At 39.2% G+C, this 9,980-nt stretch overlaps 1 long non-coding RNA gene across 2 annotated transcripts in view; it reads left to right on the plus strand.

Annotated features, from left to right (window-relative positions):
• Positions 1-6,976, plus strand: part of LOC121110164 — a 122,172-nt gene extending 115,196 nt beyond the window's left edge. For both annotated transcript variants that reach the window (XR_005858146.2, XR_005858147.1), the window contains one exon: positions 3,124-6,976. This is a non-coding gene — a long non-coding RNA (uncharacterized LOC121110164). The remainder of the gene's footprint in view (positions 1-3,123) is intronic.
• The last annotated feature ends 3,004 nt before the right edge of the window (positions 6,977-9,980 follow it).

Raw genomic sequence — 9,980 nt, forward strand, 5'->3', positions numbered from 1 at the left:
CAATAATAAATGAAATAAACAACATCACTACTGTTTGCAAAGGAAACAGAGATCCAGCAGCATGCAGGTTTAAACAGGCTCTTGCTATCAAACACAAATCAACCTTGACTATGGTAATCTTTTTTAAATAGTAAACAACGGGATGCAGAAAGGCTCACGTGGAACCCTCTAAAAGGAAGATTTCTGGGTGATTTTATCTACTGCTTTTATGTCTAATAACTTCAGAAATGGTTTGAAGACACATTGTAATTTCAGTTTGTGTGTGTAGCTTCCTTGTTTCAGTAGGAGGTACCCAATCTAGGAACACAACATGTCTCTTTGGGTAAACCCCAGTGGTCCTACGGATAGCTGGAGTGCTGCCATTAGCCTCTAGGGGAATAAGGCACTCACACGAAAAAAACGACAGAACTTCCCAAACTGCTCTATATGCATTTTACATATTCTATATTTCTTCAGGGCACACATACTAAGTTTTGAAAGATAAAATTGTCAACATAAACTCCTCTGGAGATTTTGTTATCTTTGTTTGTGTTAAATCACCACTAAGTTCTAATTTACTAACCATTTAAAAAAAGAACATGTTATGCTTTAATCCTGCAATGTCTGGGGCATAGACATACTTCCTCCACAGACTCCTCCAGAGGCGGCTGTTCTGCCCCAGCAGGGTGTCTGCAATTGGCAGGTTGATCTGCACTTCAGGGATGACTAGTGACAGAAGAAGGTGGGTGGTGAGCTTAGTTTAACTGTAAAATAGTTACCTAGATGTAGCAAAAGAATTCTAAAATCCATTTACTTCAATGAATAGCTGTGGAGAGTATAGATCAGATATATATGTTAATGTAATTTCTTTGATTTCATTATAGATTCTTTGGGTCTACACAAATGCTAGCCACAAGTGAGCATCTTCTTCCAGGCGGTGCTCTGATAGTACTAATTTAACGTCATGTCCTGACTGCAGGTCAGTGCAATTTATCACTGGATTGTACGTGATGTGAAAAGTCCTATGCAAAGTGAATGTGCTTGTAAGAAATGGCTGAACAAAAGAGTTCACAGCACCTGACCACTTCTTAGTAGATTTGACATCATTACTTTTTCTAAACAGTAAAAGCATTTTAATCATTATTCATAAATGAAGAATTGAGAGACAGAAAAATCAAATGTTTTGAGCATAGACAGGCAGCAATCTTCAGCAGAAGACTGGAACCCCAACTTTCCAAGGCTTAGTTCTGTGCCAGTAAACTTTACTTGCAAGTATAGTAGCTGTTCTTAGAATGTGACAAATCTCATGGACTTAATTTTTTGTGAGAAAGCACTACTATCCTAGAAAATGTGTGGTATAACTTTGTTGTTGAACATCCAGTCTTTTTTTTTGGATGGACCACTCACTGGATAAGGAATTGGCTGGCTGGTTGCATTCATAGAGCTATGATCAATGGCTCAGTGTCCAAGTGGAGACTAGTGATGAGTGACATTCTTCAGGGATAGGTGCTGGGATCAGTCCTATTTAACATCTTTGGAAGCAGCATGGACAGTGGGATCCAACGAACCCTCAGCAAGTTGCAGATGACACCAAGCTGAGTTCTGCAGTCGACACACTAGAGGGAAGGGATGCTATCCAGAGGGACCTGGGTAGGCTTGAGAGGTGCACCCATGCCAACCTCATGAAGTTCAAGGCCAAGTGCAAGGTTCTGCACCTCAGATGGGGCAATCCCAAGCACAGGAACAGGTTGAATGGAAAATGGATTGAGAGCACCTTGACAAGAAGGATTTGGGAGGTGTTGGTTTATGAAAGATTTAATGTAAACCATCAGGGTGTACTTGTAGCTGAGAAGGCCAACTGTATCCTGGTTCTGGTTTGCATCAAGAGAAGTATGACCAGCAGGTCGAGGGAGGTGATTCTGCCCCTCTAATCTGTTCTCATGAAACCCCACCTGCGTCTAGTTCTGAGGCCCTCAACACAAGAAGGACATGGAGCTGTTGGAGCAGGTCCAGAGGAAGGCCACAAAGATGATCAGAGGGCTGGAGCACCTCCCCAGTGGGGACAGGCTGACAGAATTGGGGCCCTTCAGCCTGAAGAAGGGCTCCAGGGGGACCTCATAGAAGACTTCCAGTACCTGGGGGCCTACTGAAAAGCTGGGGAGGGACTTTTTCTAAGGGCATGTAGCAACAGGACAAAGGGAGAGGGCTTTAAACTGGAAGAGGGTAGATTTAGACTAGGTATTATAAAGAAATTCTTTACTGTGAGGGTGATGAGACGCTGGAACAGGTTGCCCAGTGAGGTTGTGGATGCTCCCACCCTGGAGGTGTTCATGGGCAGGCTGAACTGGTTTTGAGCAACCCTGTCTAGATGGAGGTATCCCTGCCTATAGCAGTGGGGATGAAACTAGATGACCTTAAAGGTCCCTTCCAACCCAAACCATTCTGATTCCATGACTCTCTTTGCACCGGCATAAATTTAACTTTGCTGCAGCTATTTTTCTCTTTTCTCTCTGCTCTCTACTTATATACAGAGACTCTCTTAGCTTATTTTCCATTTTGCCTAGTCTCTGCTCCAAATTCACCCTATTTTTCATTATTAATTTTACTTTCCATCATCCTGTCTGTAACCGTAGCTGAAATGGATGAATACATAAAATAAAAGCTCCATAGCATTCAATTTGGAACCAATAACATATCGGTGACATTAGAGTGATTACAGACAAAATGAAGATGCCTGTCCTTAGCTGTAATTCATTATTCTCACAGGCATTTGATGCAAGATATTAAATGTGATCATTTCAATGAATCAACCTGTTTCCCTTTTGTGTATGGTAAATCATTCCCAGAATAAGAAAGAAGGACTAATGTCAGTCACTAATCAACTATCTGTTTGTTGATGTGAATTAGTATAATAAATCTGAAAACGAACAGTAACTAAGTTTGAGATGAAAGTCAATAACATTGCTAAGTGTGAAACAAGCAGCAAAAATCAGTACATAAGTGTATTTAATAATATACACATGTGTTCTAGCATTTTTGTCTATTACCCATCATGTGTTTTATCACATTGTAAGTTAATCCCAGTAGAAAGCTGAACACCACAGAGGTACTCACTCACTTATTTTCTCACCCTCTCACTTCCAGTTGAGAAAGAGAAAAGGAAGAGTAAAAGCAAGAGAAACTTCTGAGTCAAGAAAGAAATGTTTGGACAAAGAGAGAAAGAAAACAAAACAAGGTATGCAAAATCAGTTGCTCACCACCTCTCAGTGCCCAGCCAGTTTCTAAGCAAGTGGAGGCTAACCCCTAAACCACCCACCTCTTCTCTTCCTGTGGCATTATGTTATTATGGCCTGGAACATCTCTGATTATTCTGAGTCATCTGCCTGGTTGTATCCTCTCCTAGCCTCTTGTGCACTCTCAAATCTATTCAATGGGAGGGAAGAGGGGTGGAAAAACAGTGACACTGTGCAAAGACTGTTTAGCTAGAGTTAAGACATTCATTGTTTTGTTCCATAGCACCATATGAGCTAATATGAAGAAAATTAACTCAATTCCAGCCAGACCTATCACATTATGCTGATGATAAACTGGGTATCAGTTCTTTCCCCTTTAACAGAGGTATACCGAGAGAAGTTTACTAACATATAGACTGAAGCAGCTCATCTTACGGATAAACTTGCTTCAGACCTGGCTTCCCCTCTCTAATAAGAAGAGACAATAGGGTTCACTGCAGACTTCTGACTCCATCCAGGTCTTTATTCCAGTACTCTCCAAAGGCATTTTATTGGATGGGCACATGGTGGAAATTTTTATTTTCTCATCCAAGTACTGGGAAAAAGCAGAGCTTCTTGGCTTTTTGGAGTAGTCGTGATGAAGACGGTTAGATGATCTATTTTCTTCTAGGCAAAAAAGTCTCCGGTGGGCATATTAATCATATTTGCAAATGTAGGCTAAAAAAGGACCAGAACTCATAGCAAATAATTAAGATTCCTGCACTGAAATATGTATGCATTAAAAAAGACACCCAAATTTGAACTTCAGAAGTGTACAAATTCTGATATTTGTATTTACAGCTATATTATTACATTACACATTACACATACTCAAATTATATTCAAATTTAGTATATGTATTAGCTGGGAGGGTTACAAGATTTTGTGGGGCTCAAACCTCCACACAAAAGTCTATATATCCCATCTGTGAAGGCAGAATCAAACCCTCAGGTGCTGAAAACCACAGGAAGTCGGAAAATGGCGCTTCTTGTTCTCATGGATTGTATCTGTGTAGTTGAAGATCACTACTGAGAATGCTAAGTCTGCTCAGGGGTGGTTCATGCTCATAGGTTAAGTTTTATAGTCCCAAAGTTATGCTGCTTCATCTGTGATTGGTAGAGGTCTGTCAGTGTTTCTATGACAAATGGGGATTCTGGTATTAGGTTTAAGCAGCTTTTGGCTTTTAAATGCTTGCTGGCTGAGAAAGGAAAAAAAAGATGGAATGAAGGGAAGTGAAATTCTAATATGCATATATTAGCTCACCCTGTACCACTGTTGTTTCCTCCCCGATAAGCACTGAACAGACCAGAATGCCTCTGTCTTTTCTGAGCTTTGTCCCATTTGTGAATGAAATGAGCTGTCTTTATTATTACTGCTCTTATTTCTAACATACTGGTGCAAGCAGTTCTAGGTGTTCTGCTGTCCTCTCCACACCAATCTTCCCTAGCAACACAAGCAGGCCATGGGCACATAAACATCAATGACTGCATAAGGACAAACTAAGTTAGCGCTTCCATATTGCTTGTACAAGCAAGAGTATTGCCAGGATAGGCAGGCAGGCTCTTAATAAATGTGAACGTGAAGAATGGTAGAAATGATGCAGAAGTAGTATCGCAGAACTCCTCAATGTTTCATTAAATGTATTGCGGGAATAATGCAGTCTTGGCACCTCACCTTAGAATTGTCTGCCTGTATTACTTTTGTGTAATATGCAGATGCTGCCTGAGACTTGCAGCAAAGTAATCATTGTAAACCCTCAAAGTAACTTCTAGGATGAATGCATCTCTTGCTATTTGCATAGTTTTATCACTGAGCTCTCAGAATGTGGTAGGCAGCCTAAAGTCTAGAATCAGGAATTGATAATTTGGGTACAGTATTGGAACATTACACTGATAGCCTTACAGAAGAGAAAAACAGGCCACACTATAGTCTCCTACAGTGCTACGTGATATGACAGGAACTACAGATAATTGAACTGGAGAGAAAGAGTTCTTTCTTCTTGCCATTAAAAGGAAAGATATTTTCTAAGACAGCTGTTCTGGTTAACTAGAACTCAGAAAGTAGCTCAGACATTTGAACTGCTATATATATATATGTATTCCTGTATATATGTAATTACATTTATTAACTTTATTTCAGCATTTCTACATATATATTTCAGTTAATCACATTCTTTAATCCTTTCTGCTGTCAGTTATAAAGATAACTGAGTGATCTCATACTTGACCTTCCTCTGAGCAGGAGACAAGTCTAAATGTCCTCCTGACATCCTTTTCAGCCTGAATTATTTTATGATTCTCTGATCTGAGACACAAAAGTACTCAATTCCTCTGTGTGTCAATCCCTATTCTGGAGAATTATGCACTTTCCAGCAAGCAAGACCTAATTCTTCTTCTCCAAAGATGCCCTTCTTTACTTAGCAACATAGACAGGATTGAGAACTGCTGTTTAAGACACTGAGAAAGAGAAATGTCTACAAATTGCTTTTGCTAAACTGTAAAGTTCTGCCGTTTTTACTTACCAATCTTTACTTAGATTGGTCTCCAAGAAAGCTGGTAACAAGCATTTTATAATTTAAAAAAAATGAAGTCCTTTGGAATTTACAAAGTTCCCTGCAATTCTGACAGCAGCTTTCAGCTGTTTTTCTATTTAATTGTATTGCCCAAATAATACATTTTCTCATGGCCACATCAGAAGAATTTAAAGCACGGACCCGTGGTTTCAAAACATATTTTTCAGTGTTGCTGCCGTTTAGCCAAGAGATTGCAGGTTCAAGGTTGTGAGAACAAAGGCAGGATCGGGTACACGGCAGGCACAGGCTGAAAGTGCTGCATGGCATGGCACTGCTGGGAATGCGGGGGCTTCCCTGCAACAGAGTTTTTGCTTTGCTGATTTAGTTCTAAGAGATTATCTGAAGTCCTTTTGTTGACTGTATAAAGCCAGTCTGAAACAGCTTACCAGAACTCACAGCACTGTTCATTTCCGAAGGTCCTGAATGTTCAGAAGGAAGCTGTCAGTTTTGCTATTTCTGTGAAATAAAATCTGAATATTTTCAGTGTTTATTGTTATTTCATGTGTGTTCTGTATCCTGCGGTTTATGGTATCCTTTGTCTCCCTGTTTAAAATCCTGTGGCAGAGGTGTCATGCTTTTTTTCCCACGCTGTTCTGGATATTTGATATTTCTGTAAATTACCATTTCTAATGGTACATAAACATGCACCGCACACACATTGAAAGAATTAAGTGCTCAGACATTGCACATGACTAACAGGTAAATTTACAGAAGTTATTGGCCTAAGACAATTCTATTATGTCCAAATGTTATTCTTTTGTCATGTTGTCCTGTACTTTCACATCCCTTATCATTAATTCCTTGCATAATTCCTATTTATTATTTAAAGCTATGTTAAATGAGCTATCAACTTTTTTCTTTAACTCAGTAGCTATTTTCATTCAAGTAAATTACTGTTCTCCTAATACTTGCTTTTATCAGCATGTTATAGATTTTTTATTAAGGACAAGTTATTAACACTTCAAAACTATCTGATTTATGTGCCCAGTAACTTCTTTTTTATATCACTTCTAATTGTGTGTGCATACCCACATTAACATCTAGTATATAAGAAACTGATAAATGTGGTGCTGTTATGAGATGCCACATAAAAATGTATTTAATGACCTTTTCATCCTAAGGATAGATTCTGTAGCTCGTTGCATTTCAGAAGAAGCTGGGTATATTCACATTGTCTATTATGGTTTTTAATATCTTACTTTGCAAGTTTTAAAATCTCTCACAAATCCCTGTACACAATAGAGCTCCTACTGTATGTCAGGTAAATAAAATATGTTTTTAAAACTCCCTAAACACCTACTTTTCAACTGTGGTTATTAAGATTATTTATAGTTATATCTATTCTCAGCATGTGGAATTCATAGCCACAGGAAGTCATAGAATAAAATATCAGAACTGGATTTGAAAAGTAGCTGGCTCATTTTATGACTAGAGTAATGTTTGTGGGTGGTACATCCTTTTACATGGCAAGTCTTTGCGGGTACAAGTACCAGAGCAGATTCATTGCCCTGAAGGAGAGAGGGACTTAAAATCAATCTTGTTGCTCTTTGCTCAATGTCATCCCATTTTTCAACATTCTTTGTGAAATGTGATTTCCAGAGCTGGACAGAGAAATCCATGTACACATTTTTAGTACTCATTAGTGCTCTTCTCTAGGTGTATTCCAGATCCATGCTCCTATTCAGATTTCTCAAATTTAGTTATGCCTTGTCTGCATTATACTTTGTCATCATGTCATGATGACAGTGTATGTCCCTTGTATTCTCTGTTCCCCTAAATCATTTTTTTCAGGAAAAATAGCCTTTCATTATGTATTTGCCATTATGACTTTATTTCCTAATACACACACATACATTTATTTTCTTATGTCCATTCATGATTACATATGATCCATATTTTTCATCATCAGATTTTGCTAGCGGGCATGTTATTAGAGATCGCAGCAAAAGATACCAAATACCATTCAACAGAAATTGGAAACTGCAAGAAATATGACTTCCCACTTCCAGGTACTTCAGAAAGTCTCATAGTCACTCAGATTCTCCACCATTAGCAGGGGTTTTATTTAGTATGGGATCTTGTATAGAGTTATATACAGTGGAAAGCTTCACAGAAAATCAAACAGTTCCAATTTTTCTACTATGCTACTTTCCTTTTCCAAGAAAATTTGCAACCCCATGAAACTGATGGCCAAACAGTGTAGAGAATTAAACACATTTGGTCAGATGTAATGTGTTTATAAAATGACTTTTCACTTTCACACACTCCTGCATTCTCCCCACCATAAACAGAAACAGAAACATATGGGTTTTTTTTTGTTTGTTTTTTGTTTTTTTTTAAGTTTAAATGTTGACTGAAATTTGAAAAAGCTTGATAGGTTATTTATAGAATCACAGAATAATGGTGCTGGAAGATACTTCTGGGTTCATCTAGCCCAACACCTGCTCCAGCAGGGACACACAGAGCAGGGTGCCCAGGACCACATCTGGGTGGGTTTTGGAGGTCTCCAAGGAAGAGACTCCACAGCATCTGAGCAGCCTGCACTGGTGCTCCATCACCCACACAGTAACAAAGTACTTCCTGAAGTTCAGACAGCACCTCTTGTGCTCCAGTTTGTGCCCACTGTCTCTTGTCTTGACACTGGGCAACACTGAAAAAAGCCTGTCTCTGTCTTCTTTGCACCCTCCCTTCAAATATTTATGGATGTTGATGATATCCCCTAAACCCTTATCTTCTTTAGGCTGAACAGCCCCACTCTCAGTCTTTCTGCATAGAAGAGGAGGACATGATATTGGCTGCCCTCCAGTGGGCTTTTTTCCAGTGTGTATTCATCTGATCTATTACAGAGATGCAATATTATATAAAAAGAATTGTTTATTCTACTTGTCCATGAGGTTCACAATGAAATAAAAAGTCTAACATATGGAGCGTAACTGTCCTGGCAATTATTTAAAATTGCAAAGTCCAGATACAGTGAGATCAGCCTGTCGTTCCTATGAGCTGCAGCACGTACTGAGATGCTAATACCTCAAGCACCAGCCTATGCCTCAAACCACCAACCTCCCCTCAAAGGTTAGCCAAAACAGATGGACCTTCCTACATATAACTAGAAATATGTATTTTTAATGATGTCTCTCCGAGGCTCACAGTATGAAACTGAGTCTTGATATTTAAAAAATAATTACTGCTAGTTGTAAATCTGTTTAATAAAATCCCAACGGCAACAAAAGACAAATAAAAATATGTGAATGTGAGAACAAAGATCTTAAAATCCATAAAATAATTTGTAAATATAGGCCTGTTTTCCTTGCAGACAAAACACCTATATGAGAAAGTGAAGAAATTTAGAGACGGCAAATCTCTCCGTGAGCTTCCTCTGTGGGCAGCTGGCCCCAGCAGAATGACACATGCTCCACGCCATAGCAGTTCTGTGTTACAGACAGCTGGGGGCAAAAGACAAACTGAAAAATCTTCACCTCAGAAAACACAAAGTTGCTAGAGAAAGGCACTGCTGACCACCAAGTCTCAGCTTATATCTGGCCTGTTCACTGGAGTGGCAACTCCATTTTCTGCTGCTATCTGAACAAATTTGCGTCTGCTCTGGATACATGTGATCTTCCCAGGGGCCATGTGTGCTGGGCAAAGCTTTCTCTTGCTAAAGTATCTGTGGCTAGAGCATTTAGCTAGAAAATTGCACAGTGGTCCTACCAAAAGTCTATTTTACTGTTCCCAGAAGAGCTACCTAATTAGCTGTCTGGAGATTACTTAGGGGACATCCCCACACTGATTCTCCTGGGCTGTGTCAGAAGAACAAATGGGAAGCTTCATCACACCAGTGTGTAGTCAATGAAAGAAGGATCCCTAGAGTTTTGTTTTAGCACCATGTTTTTTTGTTTGTTTTTTTCTAGTTACTAAGATTCATGTAGTGTGACACAAGTGAAATAAAGATCTCCCAGACCCTGGCAAATGGTTGCCAAGCATACAATTCCAATAAGGGTCCTTTTTGTCATCTTTTCCAGGTTCCATGACCCTTATCATGACCTGCATCCAGTAAGAAAGGTAGAAGAGAAACTAATAAGATTTTCTTGTTAACAATAATTGGAGTAAAAATGTGTCTGAGGTTAACCTAAACTGAAAATGCAGGACTTGAGTGTTAT

The sequence above is a fragment of the Gallus gallus genome, chromosome 3, assembly GCF_016699485.2.
Source record: "Gallus gallus isolate bGalGal1 chromosome 3, bGalGal1.mat.broiler.GRCg7b, whole genome shotgun sequence".
NCBI classification, from domain to species: Eukaryota; Metazoa; Chordata; class Aves; order Galliformes; family Phasianidae; genus Gallus; species Gallus gallus.